This window comes from Schistocerca gregaria, chromosome 2 (assembly GCF_023897955.1).
Source record: "Schistocerca gregaria isolate iqSchGreg1 chromosome 2, iqSchGreg1.2, whole genome shotgun sequence".
NCBI lineage: Eukaryota > Metazoa > Arthropoda > Insecta > Orthoptera > Acrididae > Schistocerca > Schistocerca gregaria.
Genome location: NC_064921.1, coordinates 715,947,206 through 715,964,532, shown reverse-complemented (window position 1 = coordinate 715,964,532; position 17,327 = coordinate 715,947,206). Strand labels below are relative to the sequence as shown.

The 17,327-nt window shown below is 46.7% G+C and overlaps 9 non-coding genes across 9 annotated transcripts; 4 read left to right on the top strand and 5 right to left on the bottom strand.

The window, feature by feature from the left end:
- Positions 1–1,287: 1,287 nt before the first annotated feature.
- Trnav-uac (transfer RNA valine (anticodon UAC)) lies at positions 1,288–1,360 on the bottom strand. The gene has a single exon. It is a non-coding gene; the product is annotated as a tRNA-Val (tRNA).
- Positions 1,361–2,747: 1,387 nt separating this feature from the next.
- On the top strand, positions 2,748–2,819 carry Trnal-uag (transfer RNA leucine (anticodon UAG)). The gene has a single exon. It is a non-coding gene; the product is annotated as a tRNA-Leu (tRNA).
- Positions 2,820–3,454: 635 nt separating this feature from the next.
- Trnav-uac (transfer RNA valine (anticodon UAC)) lies at positions 3,455–3,527 on the bottom strand. The gene has a single exon. It is a non-coding gene; the product is annotated as a tRNA-Val (tRNA).
- A 7,901-nt stretch (positions 3,528–11,428) lies between these two features.
- On the bottom strand, positions 11,429–11,501 carry Trnav-uac (transfer RNA valine (anticodon UAC)). The gene has a single exon. It is a non-coding gene; the product is annotated as a tRNA-Val (tRNA).
- A 221-nt stretch (positions 11,502–11,722) lies between these two features.
- On the top strand, positions 11,723–11,794 carry Trnap-cgg (transfer RNA proline (anticodon CGG)). Its single transcript has one exon. It is a non-coding gene; the product is annotated as a tRNA-Pro (tRNA).
- Positions 11,795–13,585: 1,791 nt separating this feature from the next.
- Positions 13,586–13,657, top strand: Trnap-ugg (transfer RNA proline (anticodon UGG)). Its single transcript has one exon. It is a non-coding gene; the product is annotated as a tRNA-Pro (tRNA).
- A 635-nt stretch (positions 13,658–14,292) lies between these two features.
- Trnav-uac (transfer RNA valine (anticodon UAC)) lies at positions 14,293–14,365 on the bottom strand. Its single transcript has one exon. It is a non-coding gene; the product is annotated as a tRNA-Val (tRNA).
- A 2,084-nt stretch (positions 14,366–16,449) lies between these two features.
- Trnap-ugg (transfer RNA proline (anticodon UGG)) lies at positions 16,450–16,521 on the top strand. The gene has a single exon. It is a non-coding gene; the product is annotated as a tRNA-Pro (tRNA).
- A 635-nt stretch (positions 16,522–17,156) lies between these two features.
- On the bottom strand, positions 17,157–17,229 carry Trnav-uac (transfer RNA valine (anticodon UAC)). Its single transcript has one exon. It is a non-coding gene; the product is annotated as a tRNA-Val (tRNA).
- Between the last annotated feature and the right edge of the window lie 98 nt (positions 17,230–17,327).

Below are 17,327 nucleotides of genomic sequence, written 5' to 3'. Positions count from 1 at the left end.
TTCCAGGCAGTGGCAGATGAGGTCAGAACAAACTGCAAACGAGCATATATTGAACAATCTTTATCAGAGGGCGCAGTCAATGGGAAGCCTAACTACGACGTGGTAGTTTTCTTTTTCATGTTATTTACGTTTAATATCTTCGATGGTGTCTTCATTCTGTTTTAGTTTTCCAGGCTTGATTAACTATGACTGTTCGCACATTGATACCTATATAAATAAATAAAAAAAAAGATATAAAAAAGTGGGGAGGAGACCTGCGTTTAGAATCCTAATAAATACACAAGAACAAAATGAACAACAAATCAAATATAATAACGTATTATACCCTTTCCTTTCTCCTTTTATAATTTTTTTTTTATATTAAAAGTTCAGAGGCATATTTAATTTGTTTCGTTCGCAAAATCTAAAGTGGTGGCGAACGGCCGTCCTAGTTAACTGTAGGATGAAAGTGGCGGTGGCACTATCTTACTATCTTTGTTTTTGTTTTTAGGCTTTTTAAAAAAAAAAAAATGGATAGAGCGTCTGCCATAAAAAAAAAGAAGTAAAAGGAAAAAAAGAAAAAAAAAAACAAAAAAAAAAGAAAAAAAAAAAGGGGGGGTATGATTCCTGCTTTGGGTGCAGGAGGCCCCGGGTTCAAATCCCGGACGAGCCCTACCGTTTTGACCGTGCTGAAGAGTAGGTGGAGCTCACCCACGTTTGTAGCTCTGCAATGAAGAACAGATGCGTGCCGCAGCACGCTGTGTGTGGCCCTACGGTCATGAAGGGAACGTTTGATATGGCAAGAATCTGATACCAGTAAATTACATAGGTCGATTTCTGTAGAAGAGCCGACAGTAATCTTGCATGCAACGGAAAACAAAGGTTGTCTTTGCAGAACGTGTGCACCGTGAGTGGAGACGAAGCTCAATCGTGGAGCAGTCTACCTTCATCTGATTAGCGACAACGTCAACCAAAGAGTGGGATACAAGACTGTGCGTAGTTAAGAGTTTCTCACTATTAGTTACGTTCACACTTCAACAGAGTTGTGACAAGGCGAGTGCAAAGAGATCAGGAAAGCCAGTATGAAGCGAACTTGAAGTAGTCTTGAAGAAATGGATAGTAAATTTTGCAGGCCAGAATGGAGCTACGAGCGTTCTGAGTTACTGAATACCGGTGCACTATGGGAGCAAGAGCATTTGACAGTAAAATGAGGCGATATCGGTGTAGCACACGACATTTATTATCCCGCACACGCAGACGTGACGTTATCTCGGAAATGGAATCCGAAAACGGGTTTAAAAAAAATCGTGCTTCCGCCCGGGATCGAAGCGGGGACCTTCTGCGTGTAAAGCAGACGTGATAACCGCTACACCACGGAATCTGCTAAGCTCTGAGATCCACATGTGACACAACTTGCAGGACGATCAAAACTTTGGCGTAAAAATCGCTTTGCGGAAACGAACAATGCAGGTATTTCGCATTCGTACGCAACAATCGACAGCACCCTTGCCTGTCTGAATGCCACCACGAATAAGAGCCCAAGAAGTCGTCGGACAAGCTCGCGGCCGAGTCCTCGGTAGCATCAGCTACTCTTGCTTTCCGTACGAGCCACCGTCAATTCGCGCAGTCGCTATTGCATATGATGTCACCAAAAGCAATCACTTCGTCGATGTATTTCTTAATATCGCTTTTGGAAGAAGCAAGCCAGGTGTAAATCACACAGTATTTTACTGATGATCTGGAAACGCAAATTTAGAACAAGTAGAACATTATATAAAATTTGTTGTGTGGTCGAGCGGAACCCACCCTTCGCTCTTCCCAGATTATCGTTGCTGCACGGAATGTTTGTTAAAGCACCGACGGCTTCAGAGTTCGTCTTCTCCAACGTTTGCTTTTGCAGTACATTCCGCAATCTTTTCGTTATGAGTCGTCTGTTTCGGTTTCCCGACGTAGTTTTGCTCACACCTCCCGACTTCTCTTTACCCCGAGCCACCACTAGCAGAAAATTCCGCACTGCAGTCCGGTCAATCTGCAGAGCTCGATAAGAGCATCGCGGTCGTTCCTGAGCTAATGAAACGGCCGTGTCTGTAGTTGTTCCCAGATGTCTCCCACAGAAACGGCCTCCCGGACGCCTGCATTACAGGAGTACGCCCCTACTCCCAGCCATACAATTGCATTTGAAAGCAGAATAACATGAGCTACAGAGCAACTCCGACTTTTGTGTCTGACCTACTTTTAATGATACTGTGGTCGGTTTAGTTACTACTATCGCTGCTGGACGAAGCAGACCAGTTGAAAGCCACACGGTATTCTTGTAACGAACAGGTAATGGAAATTTAGGTAAAACGATATCAAAAAAAGTTGCGTGGTGGAGCGACACATACAGTTGGCTCTTCGTAGATGATCATTGCTGCACGGAATAATTCTTAAGGCACCGACGCCTTCAGGAGTCGTGTTTGGAAGTTTTGCTTGCAGTATATTCCGCTATCTTTTCGTTATGAGTTGGTGTTTCGGATTCCCGGTGTTCTTTTGTTTAGTGCATTTGCCTTCCCTTGATGCTAAGAAAGCACATGACGAAAGTGAAACACCACCGTCTGTTCATCTGCAGAGCGCGATGAAATTATTCACTCTACATTCATTGCCTTTAATATTCTTTCCATCAGTGGTGGGCGCTGCCTTCAGAAAGCGCTTTTCTTTCTGATTTACATGAAAGTTTGTGTTCCTCGGAGCTGGACTGCTTGGGATTACCTTCACTGCCACCGGCAAGTGGCTCGTTGGTCTAGGGGTATGATTCCTGCTTTAGGTGCAGGAGGCCCCGGGTTCAAATCCCGGACGAGCCCTACCGTTTTGACCGTGCTGAAGAGTAGGTGGAGCTCACCCACGTTTGTAGCTCTGCAATGAAGAACAGATGCGTGCCGCAGCACGCTGTGTGTGGCCCTACGGTCATGAAGGGACCGTTTGATATGGCAAGAATCTGATACCAGTAAATTACATAGGTCGATTTCTGTAGAAGAGCCGACAGTAATCTTGCATGCAACGGAAAACAAAGGTTGTCTATGCAGAACGTGTGCACCGTGAGTGGAGACGAAGCTCAATCGTGGAGCAGTCTACCTTCATCTGATTAGCGACAACGTCAACCAAAGAGTGGGATACAAGACTGTGCGTAGTTAAGAGTTTCTCACTATTAGTTACGTTCACACTTCAACAGAGTTGTGACAAGGCGAGTGCAAAGAGATCAGGAAAGCCAGTATGAAGCGAACTTGAAGTAGTCTTGAAGAAATGGATAGTAAATTTTGCAGGCCAGAATGGAGCTACGAGCGTTCTGAGTTACTGAATACCGGTGCACTATGGGAGCAAGAGCATTTGACAGTAAAATGAGGCGATATCGGTGTAGCACACGACATTTATTATCCCGCACACGCAGACGTGACGTTATCTCGGAAATGGAATCCGAAAACGGGTTTAAAAAAAGTCGTGCTTCCGCCCGGGATCGAAGCGGGGACCTTCTGCGTGTAAAGCAGACGTGATAACCGCTACACCACGGAATCTGCTAAGCTCTGAGATCCACATGTGACACAACTTGCAGGACGATCACAACTTTGGCGTAAAAATCGCTTTGCGGAAACGAACAATGCAGGTATTTCGCATTCGTACGCAACAATCGACAGCACCCTTGCCTTTCTGAATGCCACCACGAATAAGAGCCCAAGAAGTCGTCGGACAAGCTCGCGGCCGAGTCCTCGGTAGCATCAGCTACTCTTGCTTTCCGTACGAGCTACCGTCAATTCGCGCAGTCGCTATTGCATATGATGTCACCAAAAGCAATCACTTCGTTAGCGGCAAGGAGCCCGGGCCCAGCGGTAGCTCTACATGGAGGCACCAGCAGCCCCGACAGGCCGCCGCTGGCGCGCCGGCGCCCGGACCCGCGACCCCTAATGACGTTGCAGTCGATGTATTTCTTAATATCTCTTTTGGAAGAAGCAAGCCAGGTGTAAATCACACAGTATTTTCCTGATGATCTGGAAACACAAATTTAGAACAAGTAGAACATTATATAAAATTTGTTGTGTGGTCGAGCGGAACCCACCCTTCGCTCTTCCCAGATTATCGTTGCTGCACGGAATGATTGTTAAAGCACCGACGGCTTCAGAGTTCGTCTTCTCCAACGTTTGCTTTTGCAGTACATTCCGCAATCTTTTCGTTATGAGTCGTCTGTTTCGGTTTCCCGATGTAGTTTTGCTCACACCTCCCGACTTCTCTTAACCCCGAGCCACCACTAGCAGAAAATTCCGCACTGCAGTCCGGTCAATCTGCCGAGCTCGATAAGAGCATCGCGGTCGTTCCTGAGCTAATGAAACGGCCGTGTCTGTAGTTGTTCCCAGATGTCTCCCACAGAAACGGCCTCCCGGACGCCTGCATTACAGGAGTACGCCCCTACTCCCAGCCATACAATTGCATTTGAAAGCAGAATAACATGAGCTACAGAGCAACTCCGACTTTTGTGTCTGACCTACTTTTAATGATACTGTGGTCGGTTTAGTTACTACTATCGCTGCTGGACGAAGCAGACCAGTTGAAAGCCACACGGTATTCTTGTAACGAACAGGTAATGGAAATTTAGGTAAAACGATATCAAAAAAAGTTGCGTGGTGGAGCGACACATACAGTTGGCTCTTCGTAGATGATCATTGCTGCACGGAATAATTCTAAAGGCACCGACGCCTTCAGGAGTCGTGTTTGGAAGTTTTGCTTGCAGTATATTCCGCTATCTTTTGGTTATGAGTTGGTGTTTCGGATTCCCGGTGTTCTTTTGTTTAGTGCATTTGCCTTCCCTTGACGCTAAGAAAGCACATGACGAAAGTGAAACACCACCGTCTGTTCATCTGCAGAGCGCGATGAAATTATTCACTCTACATTCATTGCCTTTAATATTTTTTCCATCAGTGGTGGGCGCTGCCTTCAGAAAGCGCTTTTCTTTCTGATTTACATGAAAGTTTGTGTTCCTCGGAGCTGGACTGCTTGGGATTACCTTCACTGCCACCGGCAAGTGGCTCGTTGGTCTAGGGGTACAGTCAGCCAGCGGCTGCGCTGGAGGTCGGACGTGCCGTGCTGTGTGCTGTGCTGCGTTAGCTCCGCGTGGTAAGTCTCTGCTCTTGCTGCAACGCGTCGCTGTCTATAGTATTTGTGTAGACATGAAAAAGTATTAAGAGATGTCGCAACCGCAACGAAAAGATACTTTGAAATTCACGTTTGATCGCAACTTTGTCCGACCGAGGTCATTTGATGTTGAACAGTGGTTAGAGGATGATGTTAAAATAGGACTTGATGATATTATCGGCATACATTTCTCGATTATGAACAGTGTGGTTTTCGTGAAACTTGCCAGTCCAGAATTGTGTGAAAGGATAGTTCGATCTTGTGGTGGCATTCTGAAATTTAAACATGCTGACGGAAATGTTGGGGAGGTTACCGTTGCCCATGCTGGTCTAGGTATTCGGACCGTGCGAGTCTTTGAACTTCCCTTTGAAATTACAAGTGACCAGATAAATGCTGTTATTGCTCCATACGGGAAAGTTTTGAGTAATATTGCCGAACGGTGGTCTGCTGCACATAAATTCCCTGTTTTGAATGGTGTGCGCCAATTAAAAGTCGAATTTCAGAAGCACATTCCGTCGTTTATAAACGTCTGCGGATATAGAGCTGTTGTGATGTATGATGACCAACCGAAAACGTGTGCTGTCTGCAATTTACCAGGCCACGTTCGTGCAGACTGTGTTCAAAGGCGAGTGGCGCAGCTGCCTGCCGGCGATGCCGTCAGGCCCCCTGCTATGTCAACGCTGCCCGTGACATATGTCGCCGTAGCGCGCGGTTTTGCTAGTGCCACTGCGCCCCCCGAAGTTACTACGAATACCGACCCACAAGCGACCGACCAACCGACCGACTCAGGTGTAGCATCTGTAGACACTCAACCCTCCTGCGAAGACATATCTGCTCCTGCCCTTGTCGCCGTGGAATCGCCCAATGAGGCAATGGATACGGACGCGACCTCAGTCGCTTCGGGTAGTGCTCCTCTGCATCCTGGAGCTTCTTTAGGAGGTATCAAAAGCGTATCAGGTGCACAGAAAACGGACTCGCAACCAGCCGTTTCTAGTGGTGCTCCTCCGAATCCTGCAGCTGCCTTAGGCACTGACCACAGCCCGTCAAGTGCAATGAAGTCAGACCTGGCGTCAATCACTTCGAGTAGTGCTACTTTGCAACCTGAGGCTTCTTCAGGTACCGTCCAAAGTCCACCACGAGACGCATCTCCCAAGAAATCTAAAAAACGGAGGATCGCGCGTCAAGGTGCAGAGCAGACTGCACCACAACTGCGTGAACAGGCGAAGCAAATAGGGGGCAAAATACGTCAATCTGCATCTGAGAACTTGCAGTGCAATCAGCAGTCATCTAACGAAGACCCTGTGTCCTTGGATAGTACCTCAGGTTCTGCCAGTTTGCCCTCCGATGACGTAGCAATTACCCGAACCGAAGATAAAAATCACCAGCAAACACCTGAATATAGTGCACCACTTAATGACGAACCGATGACAGGGCTGTCGAATCCGTGGGCAGACGATGTCGACGACACTACAAAGGAGGACGAAATTATGGACACCACAGGAACCGTTACAGTCACCACGATGGCCACACCACGAGATGACGTCGTCTTGAATGTCATCGCCGCGACGGATACTGTCCCAGACACGGAGAAGCCGACTGATCCCTTCCCAAGTCATGAATATTTCTAGTCTGAACGGTTTTACTGACTTGTGTCCACATGTCTCTCGGGTCAGATTTCTTAATGTTTTTTCGAAATGATATGTTGCCAGAGTTTTTCCTAATTACACTCCCGTCTTGGCTAACGTAGTTCCGTTGCAGGCATATAAGATCGCTACGCTGAACATCAATAAAATTTGTAGCCCATTTAATTTACAAAATTTAAAAGATTTCCTGTATGCAGCTGATGTGGACATTTTGTTTTTACAAGAAGTAACAAACATCAAACTTGACTTCATACAGGGGTATAATGCTATAGTCAATCCTGGAATTGGATGTGACTTGGTTACCGCATTTCTTTTCAAAGAGGGCGTCGTCATTACAGACGTAACAAAACTGCCTAACGGCAGAGGCATTGCCGGCACGCTTTATAACACCAGGATTATTAATGTCTATGCCCCATCTGGTTCTACCAATCGGTGCCAACGAGCACAGTTTTTTAAGGAGGGAATTGTTCCTTTGTTTGGTGTACACTGCACCCATACCATCCTTGGAGGCGACTTTAACAGTGTCATACATGCCAAAGACCAAACTCCGAACTACAACAAATCGCCGGACCTGGAACGTATCGTCACCGATCTCCGTTTAACTGATTCGTGGGAGCAAAAGCACGGCGCGGCACCCGGCTTTACCCACCTCACTAATCATTCAGCGAGCCGGTTGGATCGAATATATGTCTCGCCCAATCTGAAACACCGCATCCTGCAGTCTGAAGTTTGGCCAACCGTTTTTTCGGACCACGCTGCATATATATGCACATTAAATTTGGAACGACAAGGAACCTGTCGATATAAAGGGCCATGGAAACTTATGTTTCACACTTAAAAGATCCTGCCTGTCGAGAAGCCTTTCTCACCACCTGGAGAGCCTGCGAGACCAAACTCATCTCTTACCACTCGACTTTGGATTGGTGGCTCAAATGCGCCAAACCTCAGATCCGGAGATGTTTCATCAACTACTCCCGGGAGAAGAGCTTTTGGCGGAAAAGAACGATAGAATTTTACTCTCATTGTCTCCGAGAACTCTACCTGCAAGGTGCTACAGCTATTGGGAACCATGGGAGAATTAAAAAAATCCAGGCAAAAATACTAACATTAAGGCGACAACAGCTTGAAGGATACCAAATAAGGTCAAGAGCAGAGACTGTGGCGCAAAAAGAAGCCACTTCGATATATCATGTGATTCGTGAAACTAAACGAGGATTCCGCAAAATACTGACGGAGCTTAAAACTGATAATGGACCCACCTTGACAATGCACAACGACATAAAAGCAGAAATACTAACCCATTTCGACAACTTGTTTTCACATAAAGAGGTAGACGAAAAAGCACAGGACGATTTACTGACCCACCTGCAAGGACGCGTTGGTAACGCGTACGCGGAAGCTCTAATAGCGGAGGCGACCGAAGACGATGTACACTATGCTGTCTATCAAAGTGCAAAAAATAAATCCCCTGGAGCTGACGGCATACCAGCAGAATTTTATCAAGTCTTCTGGGAACATATAAAACATAGAATTACATGCATCTGTAATGAACTTCTGAACCTCAATAAGGAGATACCGAAAGATTTTCGCGAAGGTATGGTAGTGTTAATCGCAAAAAAATCGGCTGGCAAGAAAATTGGAAATTTGAGACCAATCACTCTGCTGAACAGCGACTATAAAATTTTTTCGCGGCTCTTAGCCCACAGACTTAAAAATGTAATGGCCAGCGTCACCGGCCCATATCAGTTTAGCGTGGGCAAAGGTAGGAAAATTCAGCAGACGCTGTCCGACTACCGCGACATAATTTCAATAGCAGAAGTATGTCGACTAAAATGTGCCATCGTGTCGTTAGATTTCGATAAAGCCTTCGACAGGATCAGCCACTCCTACCTCCTGAAAACGATGGGCGCAATGGGTTTTCCGCCGAGATTCGTCGACCTCATACGACGTTTGGTAACGAATAACTCCTCCAGAATCATCATAAATGGCCAGCCTAGCCGGCCAGTCGAGATCGCATGTTCCGTCAGGCAAGGTTGTCCGTTGTCCATGGCACTTTTTGCCATGGCCATCGAACCTTTGCTCGCTACCTTGACTCAGCGGTTACAAGGATTGCAAATACGAGGAAACAAAATAATATGTAAAGCTTATGCGGACGATGTTGGGTTTCTCGTTATGAATGTAGCGGAAGTCGAGACGGCAATGCACATAATAGAAAAATACGAACGAGCGTCAGCCGCGAGGTTAAACAAAACCAAGTCCGGCATATTCAATATCGGATGTGGCATTGGCATGCGCACACACGGTCAGTTACGTGAGCTAACAGCCTTGAAGTGTCTCGGCATTGATTTCCGAAAAAATATACGTCAAACTATTGCGGCCAACTATAGACAAGTACTAACTACCATACGAGCTAGTGTACGGACACATAGTATTCGACAGTTAAATGAAATTCAGAGAGTGTCTTTAGCGAACGTCTCTATTACTTCCAAAGTCAATTATGTCGCCCAGATACTGCCAATACCCGCCGGCGTCGCCAAACAAATTATGTCAGCAATAGGCTATTTTGTGAGCCGTGGCCACATATTTAAAATCCAGTATGACACTCTGACGCTCGCCACTAATAATGGCGGCTTAAACTTAACGAATGTTACTAAAAAGTCGCAGGCTCTGTACATCTCCAATACATTTCAACAATGGAGACAATCCGGCAGCTGTATCGCCGCGCACTTGCTATCTGAAATAGCTCCAGATGACCTCTCTCCACCCATTAATGTGCAGCACATACCGAGCGGACTTTACCATTTACGATGGTTTTTAATAGAATATAGCTACCTACGTTCAAGAATTCCGGAAAAAGACATGACAAACGTAAAAGAAATATATGGCAAATTGATGGGAGAAAAGAAGAACAACAAAATAGAACAAAACTATCCATGTTCTAACTGGAAAGTGATATGGGCAAATATTCATAACCGTAGCTTAGCTACTCATCTGAAAGCAACATGGTACTTTGTTGTAAATAGGAAAGTTGCAACAAACTCGAAACTTCATTCGATCCACTTAGCGGATTCGCCTTTGTGTGCAACGTGTAGTTTAATTGATAACGAAGAACATCGTTTCGTGTGCGACAAGGTTAAAGATATCTGGCTGAATGTCCGACGAAAGCTGGCACTCATCCTTCGAACGTCACCTAACGCTATAACGCCTGCGGACTTTTTGACACCGGATGATGTACCCTTTCCTAACACGAAACGCAACGCAGTCAATTGGCTGAAAGCGGCAACGGTCCATTACCTCTACACGAAGGATTTTTGGATCTATCTGCTAACTGAGCATCACATGTTACTGAAGACTAGTAAATATAAAGAAACATACGCAAATTTTTTAACCAAGACCTTGATGTAAAAGAATTAACAAGAAATATCTGCGGACACAGAAGACAAACGTAAGAGAGTGTTCACCACTACTAACTTACTTAACAATCGTGAAAAAAAAAAAATTATTTTAGTTTTTACTGGATTTGCCGTTCTTTGAGTTCAACGTTTATTAATTTATTTTTCAAGAAGCCATTATAAATAGTTGCTTCTCACCGAATATGGTTTGTTTTTTAAGCATTTTCAGAGAGAACAGGCAGTTTCGGAATGCCCTCTGACGTTTCTTTGTCAAGGAAGACTATTTGCTTTAAGTGTGACAACAAAAAACAGCGATGAAGAAGGAAACAAACTGAACATAACTTCTGTTTCTACCTACTGAAGACATCATTCTTTTTTCACATTATCAATAAGCCCAAAGAAGGGGTACATTAGTTTCTCCACGATAAAGGGATTAACTTCGTCTCATCAGTTTATGGTTATGTACATGGCGTGAGAAGTCGACGCCGATGAAGGCGAATTATGGAGAGCGCAAGGATGGGCTAAAAGGGGTGATGGGAGGCCCAAAAAACAAAAAAAAAAAAAAAAGTATGATTCCTGCTTTGGGTGCAGGAGGTCCCGGGTTCAAATCCCGGACGAGCCCTACCGTTTTGACCGTGCTGAAGAGTAGGTGGAGCTCACCCACGTTTGTAGCTCTGCAATGAAGAACAGATGCGTGCCGCAGCACGCTGTGTGTGGCCCTACGGTCATGAAGGGACCGTTTGATATGGCAAGAATCTGATACCAGTAAATTACATAGATCGATTTCTGTAGAAAAGCCGACAGTAATCTTGCATGCAACGGAAAACAAAGGTTGTCTTTGCAGAACGTGTGCACCGTGAGTGGAGACGAAGCTCAATCGTGAAGCAGTCTACCTTCATCTGATTAGCGACAACGTCAACCAAAGAGTGGGATACAAGACTGAGCGTAGTTAAGAGTTTCTCACTATTAGTTACGTTCACACTTCAACAGAGTTGTGACAAGGCGAGTGCAAAGAGATCAGGAAAGCCAGTATGAAGCGAACTTGAAGTAGTCTTGAAGAAATGGATACTAAATTTTGCAGGCCAGAATGGAGCTACGAGCGTTCTGAGTTACTGAATACCGGTGCACTATGGGAGCAAGAGCATTTGACAGTAAAATGAGGCGATATCGGTGTAGCACACGACATTTATTATCCCGCACACGCAGACGTGACGTTATCTCGGAAATGGAATCCGAAAACGGGTTTAAAAAAAGTCGTGCTTCCGCCCGGGATCGAAGCGGGGACCTTCTGCGTGTAAAGCAGACGTGATAACCGCTACACCACGGAAACGACGGTTTTGCCGTTGTACTACCTGGAAAACCGTAGCTCCAACAGCTTTTTCCTGCGTAAGCAAGGGCATCGGCTACGAGCTCCGTCCGATTCTAGAAGTTGCTATAGTAAAAGACAACGATAAAAACAATCAAACCGCAACAGCCAGGGAGAACGCTGGGTGAGCAGCAGCTCTGCACGGTGATACCAAGAACGGAGGCGATAGTCATGTGCATCGAGAAGGCTCGTTGGTCTAGGGGTATGATTCCTGCTTCGGGTGCAGGAGGTCCCGGGTTCAAATCCCGGACGAGCCCTTGCGTTTTGTGCAAACGTGTGGCGACTACCGGCATGCCGGCGGCTGTTCCGCGCATTTCCTGCCCTCCAGGTAAGCACAAAAACCAAGTAGCCGGTTCTGAAAGAGTTTCACGTATCATTTGAGCCATCTGCAGCCTGGTGGTTGGACGTTTGAAATTGATTTAAATGTTCACAGTAGAGATTGTAGCAAGTGTCTTGTTGAGTGCGACGAAAAAGTGATTACGCCCGGAATCGAAACGGAGACCTTCTGCCTGTTAGGCAGACGTGACAACCGCTACACCACGGAAACTGCTAAGCTCTGAGATCCACATGTGACACAACGTGCAGGACGATCACAACTTTGGCGTAAAAATCACTTTGCGGAAACGCACAATGCAGGTATTTCGCATTCGTACGCAACAATCGACAGCACCCTTGCCTTTCTGAATGCCACCACGAATAAGAGCCCAAGAAGTCGTCGGACAAGCTCGCGGCCGAGTCCTCGGTAGCATCAGCTACTCTTGCTTTCCGTACGAGCTACCGTCAATTCGCGCAGTCGCTATTGCATATGATGTCACCAAAAGCAATCACTTCGTTAGCGGCAAGGAGCCCGGGCCCAGCGGTAGCTCTACATGGAGGCACCAGCAGCCCCGACAGGCCGCCGCTGGCGCGCCGGCGCCCCGACCCGCGACCCCTAATGACGTTGCAGTCGATGTATTTCTTAATATCGCTTTTGGAAGAAGCAAGCCAGGTGTAAATCACACAGTATTTTACTGATGATCTGGAAACGCAAATTTAGAACAAGTAGAACATTATATAAAATTTGTTGTGTGGTCGAGCGGAACCCACCCTTCGCTCTTCCCAGATTATCGTTGCTGCACGGAATGATTGTTAAAGCACCGACGGCTTCAGAGTTCGTCTTCTCCAACGTTTGCTTTTGCAGTACATTCCGCAATCTTTTCGTTATGAGTCGTCTGTTTCGGTTTCCCGATGTAGTTTTGCTCACACCTCCCGACTTCTCTTAACCCCGAGCCACCACTAGCAGAAAATTCCGCACTGCAGTCCGGTCAATCTGCAGAGCTCGATAAGAGCATCGCGGTCGTTCCTGAGCTAATGAAACGGCCGTGTCTGTAGTTGTTCCCAGATGTCTCCCACAGAAACGGCCTCCCGGACGCCTGCATTACAGGAGTACGCCCCTACTCCCAGCCATACAATTGCATTTGAAAGCAGAATAACATGAGCTACAGAGCAACTCCGACTTTTGTGTCTGACCTACTTTTAATGATACTGTGGTCGGTTTAGTTACTACTATCGCTGCTGGACGAAGCAGACCAGTTGAAAGCCACACGGTATTCTTGTAACGAACAGGTAATGGAAATTTAGGTAAAACGATATCAAAAAAAGTTGCGTGGTGGAGCGACACATACAGTTGGCTCTTCGTAGATGATCATTGCTGCACGGAATAATTCTTAAGGCACCGACGCCTTCAGGAGTCGTGTTTGGAAGTTTTGCTTGCAGTATATTCCGCTATCTTTTGGTTATGAGTTGGTGTTTCGGATTCCCGGTGTTCTTTTGTTTAGTGCATTTGCCTTCCCTTGACGCTAAGAAAGCACATGACGAAAGTGAAACACCACCGTCTGTTCATCTGCAGAGCGCGATGAAATTATTCACTCTACATTCATTGCCTTTAATATTCTTTCCATCAGTGGTTGGCGCTGCCTTCAGAAAGCGCTTTTCTTTCTGATTTACATGAAAGTTTGTGTTCCTCGGAGCTGGACTGCTTGGGATTACCTTCACTGCCACCGGCAAGCGGCTCGTTGGTCTAGGGGTATGATTCCTGCTTTGGGTGCAGGAGGTCACGGGTTCAAATCCCGGACGAGCCCTACCGTTTTGACCGTGCTGAAGAGTAGGTGGAGCTCACCCACGTTTGTAGCTCTGCAATGAAGAACAGATGCGTGCCGCAGCACGCTGTGTGTGGCCCTACGGTCATGAAGGGACCGTTTGATATGGCAAGCATCTGATACCAGTAAATTACATAGGTCGATTACTGTAGAAGAGCCGACAGAAATCTTGCATGCAACGGAAAACAAAGGTTGTCTTTGCAGAACGTGTGCACCGTGAGTGGAGACGAAGCTCAATCGTGGAGCAGTCTACCTTCATCTGATTAGCGACAACGTCAACCAAAGAGTGGGATACAAGACTGAGCGTAGTTAAGAGTTTCTCACTATTAGTTACGTTCACACTTCAACAGAGTTGTGACAAGGCGAGTGCAAAGAGATCAGGAAAGCCAGTATGAAGCGAACTTGAAGTAGTCTTGAAGAAATGGATAGTAAATTTTGCAGGCCAGAATGGAGCTACGAGCGTTCTGAGTTACTGAATACCGGTGCACTATGGGAGCAAGAGCATTTGACAGTAAAATGAGGCGATATCGGTGTAGCACACGACATTTATTATCCCGCACACGCAGACGTGACGTTATCTCGGAAATGGAATCCGAAAACGGGTTTAAAAAAAGTCGTGCTTCCGCCCGGGATCTAAGCGGGGACCTTCTGCGTGTAAAGCAGACGTGATAACCGCTACACCACGGAAACGACGGTTTTGCCGTTGTACTACCTGGAAAACCGTAGCTCCAACAGATTTTTCCTGCGTAAGCAAGGGCATCGGCTACGAGCTCCGTCCGATTCTAGAAGTTGCTATAGTAAAAGACAACGATAAAAACAATCAAACCGCAACAGCCAGGGAGAACGCTGGGTGAGCAGCAGCTCTGCACGGTGATACCAAGAACGGAGGCGATAGTCATGTGCATCGAGAAGGCTCGTTGGTCTAGGGGTATGATTCCTGCTACGGGTGCAGGAGGTCCCGGTTTCAAATCCCGGACGAGCCCTTGCGTTTTGTGCAGACGTGTGGCGACTACCGGCATGCCGGCGGCTGTTCCGCGCATTTCCTGCCCTCCAGGTAAGCACAAAAACCAAGTAACCGGTTCTGAAAGAGTTTCACGTATCATTTGAGCCATCTGCAGCCTGGTGGTTGGACGTTTGAAATTGATTTAAATGTTCACAGTAGAGATTGTAGCAAGTGTCTTGTTGAGTGCGACGAAAAAGTGATTACGCCGGGAATCGAAACGGAGACCTTCTGCCTGTTAGGCAGACGTGATAACCGCTACACCACGGAAACTGCTAAGCTCTGAGATCCACATGTGACACAACTTGCAGGACGATCACAACTTTGGCGTAAAAATCACTTTGCGGAAACGCACAATGCAGGTATTTCGCATTCGTACGCAACAATCGACAGCACCCTTGCCTGTCTGAATGCCACCACGAATAAGAGCCCAAGAAGTCGTCGGACAAGCTCGCGGCCGAGTCCTCGGTAGCATCAGCTACTCTTGCTTTCCGTACGAGCTACCGTCAATTCGCGCAGTCGCTATTGCATATGATGTCACCAAAAGCAATCACTTCGTTAGCGGCAAGGAGCCCGGGCCCAGCGGTAGCTCTACATGGAGGCACCAGCAGCCCCGACAGGCCGCCGCTGGCGCGCCGGCGCCCGGACCCGCGACCCCTAATGACGTTGCAGTCGATGTATTTCTCAATATCGCTTTTGGAAGAAGCAAGCCAGGTGTAAATCACACAGTATTTTACTGATGATCTGGAAACGCAAATTTAGAACAAGTAGAACATTATATAAAATTTGTTGTGTGGTCGAGCGGAACCCACCCTTCGCTCTTCCCAGATTATCGTTGCTGCACGGAATGATTGTTAAAGCACCGACGGCTTCAGAGTTCGTCTTCTCCAACGTTTGCTTTTGCAGTACATTCCGCAATCTTTTCGTTATGAGTCGTCTGTTTCGGTTTCCCGATGTAGTTTTGCTCACACCTCCCGACTTCTCTTAACCCCGAGCCACCACTAGCAGAAAATTCCGCACTGCAGTCCGGTCAATCTGCAGAGCTCGATAAGAGCATCGCGGTCGTTCCTGAGCTAATGAAACGGCCGTGTCTGTAGTTGTTCCCAGATGTCTCCCACAGAAACGGCCTCCCGGACGCCTGCATTACAGGAGTACGCCCCTACTCCCAGCCATACAATTGCATTTGAAAGCAGAATAACATGAGCTACAGAGCAACTCCGACTTTTGTGTCTGACCTACTTTTAATGATACTGTGGTCGGTTTAGTTACTACTATCGCTACTGGACGAAACAAACCAGTTGAAAGCCACACGGTATTCTTGTAACGAACAGGTAATGGAAATTTAGGTAAAACGATATAAAAAAAAGTAGCGTGGTGGAGCGACACATACAGTTGGCTCTTCGTAGATGATCATTGCTGCACGGAATAATTCTTAAGGCACCGACGCCTTCAGGAGTCGTGTTTGGAAGTTTTGCTTGCAGTATATTCCGCTATCTTTTGGTTATGAGTTGGTGTTTCGGATTCCCGGTGTTCTTTTGTTTAGTGCATTTGCCTTCCCTTGATGCTAAGAAAGCACATGACGAAAGTGAAACACCACCGTCTGTTCATCTGCAGAGCGCGATGAAATTATTCACTCTACATTCATTGCCTTTAATATTCTTTCCATCAGTGGTGGGCGCTGCCTTCAGAAAGCGCTTTTCTTTCTGATTTACATGAAAGTTTGTGTTCCTCGGAGCTGGACTGCTTGGGATTACCTTCACTGCCACCGGCAAGTGGCTCGTTGGTCTAGGGGTATGATTCCTGCTTTGGGTGCAGGAGGTCCCGGGTTCAAATCCCGGACGAGCCCTACCGTTTTGACCGTGCTGAAGAGTAGGTGGAGCTCACCCACGTTTGTAGCTCTGCAATGAAGAACAGATGCGTACCGCAGCACGCTGTGTGTGGCCCTACGGTCATGAAGGGACCGTTTGATATGGCAAGAATCTGATACCAGTAAATTACATAGGTAGATTTCTGTAGAAGAGCCGACAATAATCTTGCATGCAACGGAAAACAAAGGTTGTCTTTGCAGAACGTGTGCACCGTGAGTGGAGACGAAGCTCAATCGTGGAGCAGTCTACCTTCATCTGATTAGCGACAACGTCAACCAAAGAGTGGGATACAAGACTGAGCGTAGTTAAGAGTTTCTCACTATTAGTTACGTTCACACTTCAACAGAGTTGTGACAAGGCGAGTGCAAAGAGATCAGGAAAGCCAGTATGAAGCGAACTTGAAGTAGTCTTGAAGAAATGGATAGTAAATTTTGCAGGCCAGAATGGAGCTACGAGCGTTCTGAGTTACTGAATACCGGTGCACTATGGGAGCAAGAGCATTTGACAGTAAAATGAGGCGATATCGGTGTAGCACACGACATTTATTATCCCGCACACGCAGACGTGACGTTATCTCGGAAATGGAATCCGAAAACGGGTTTAAAAAAAGTCGTGCTTCCGCCCGGGATCGAAGCGGGGACCTTCTGCGTGTAAAGCAGACGTGATAACCGCTACACCACGGAAACGACGGTTTTGCCGTTGTACTACCTGGAAAACCGTAGCTCCAACAGATTTTTCCTGCGTAAGCAAGGGCATCGGCTACGAGCTCCGTCCGATTCTAGAA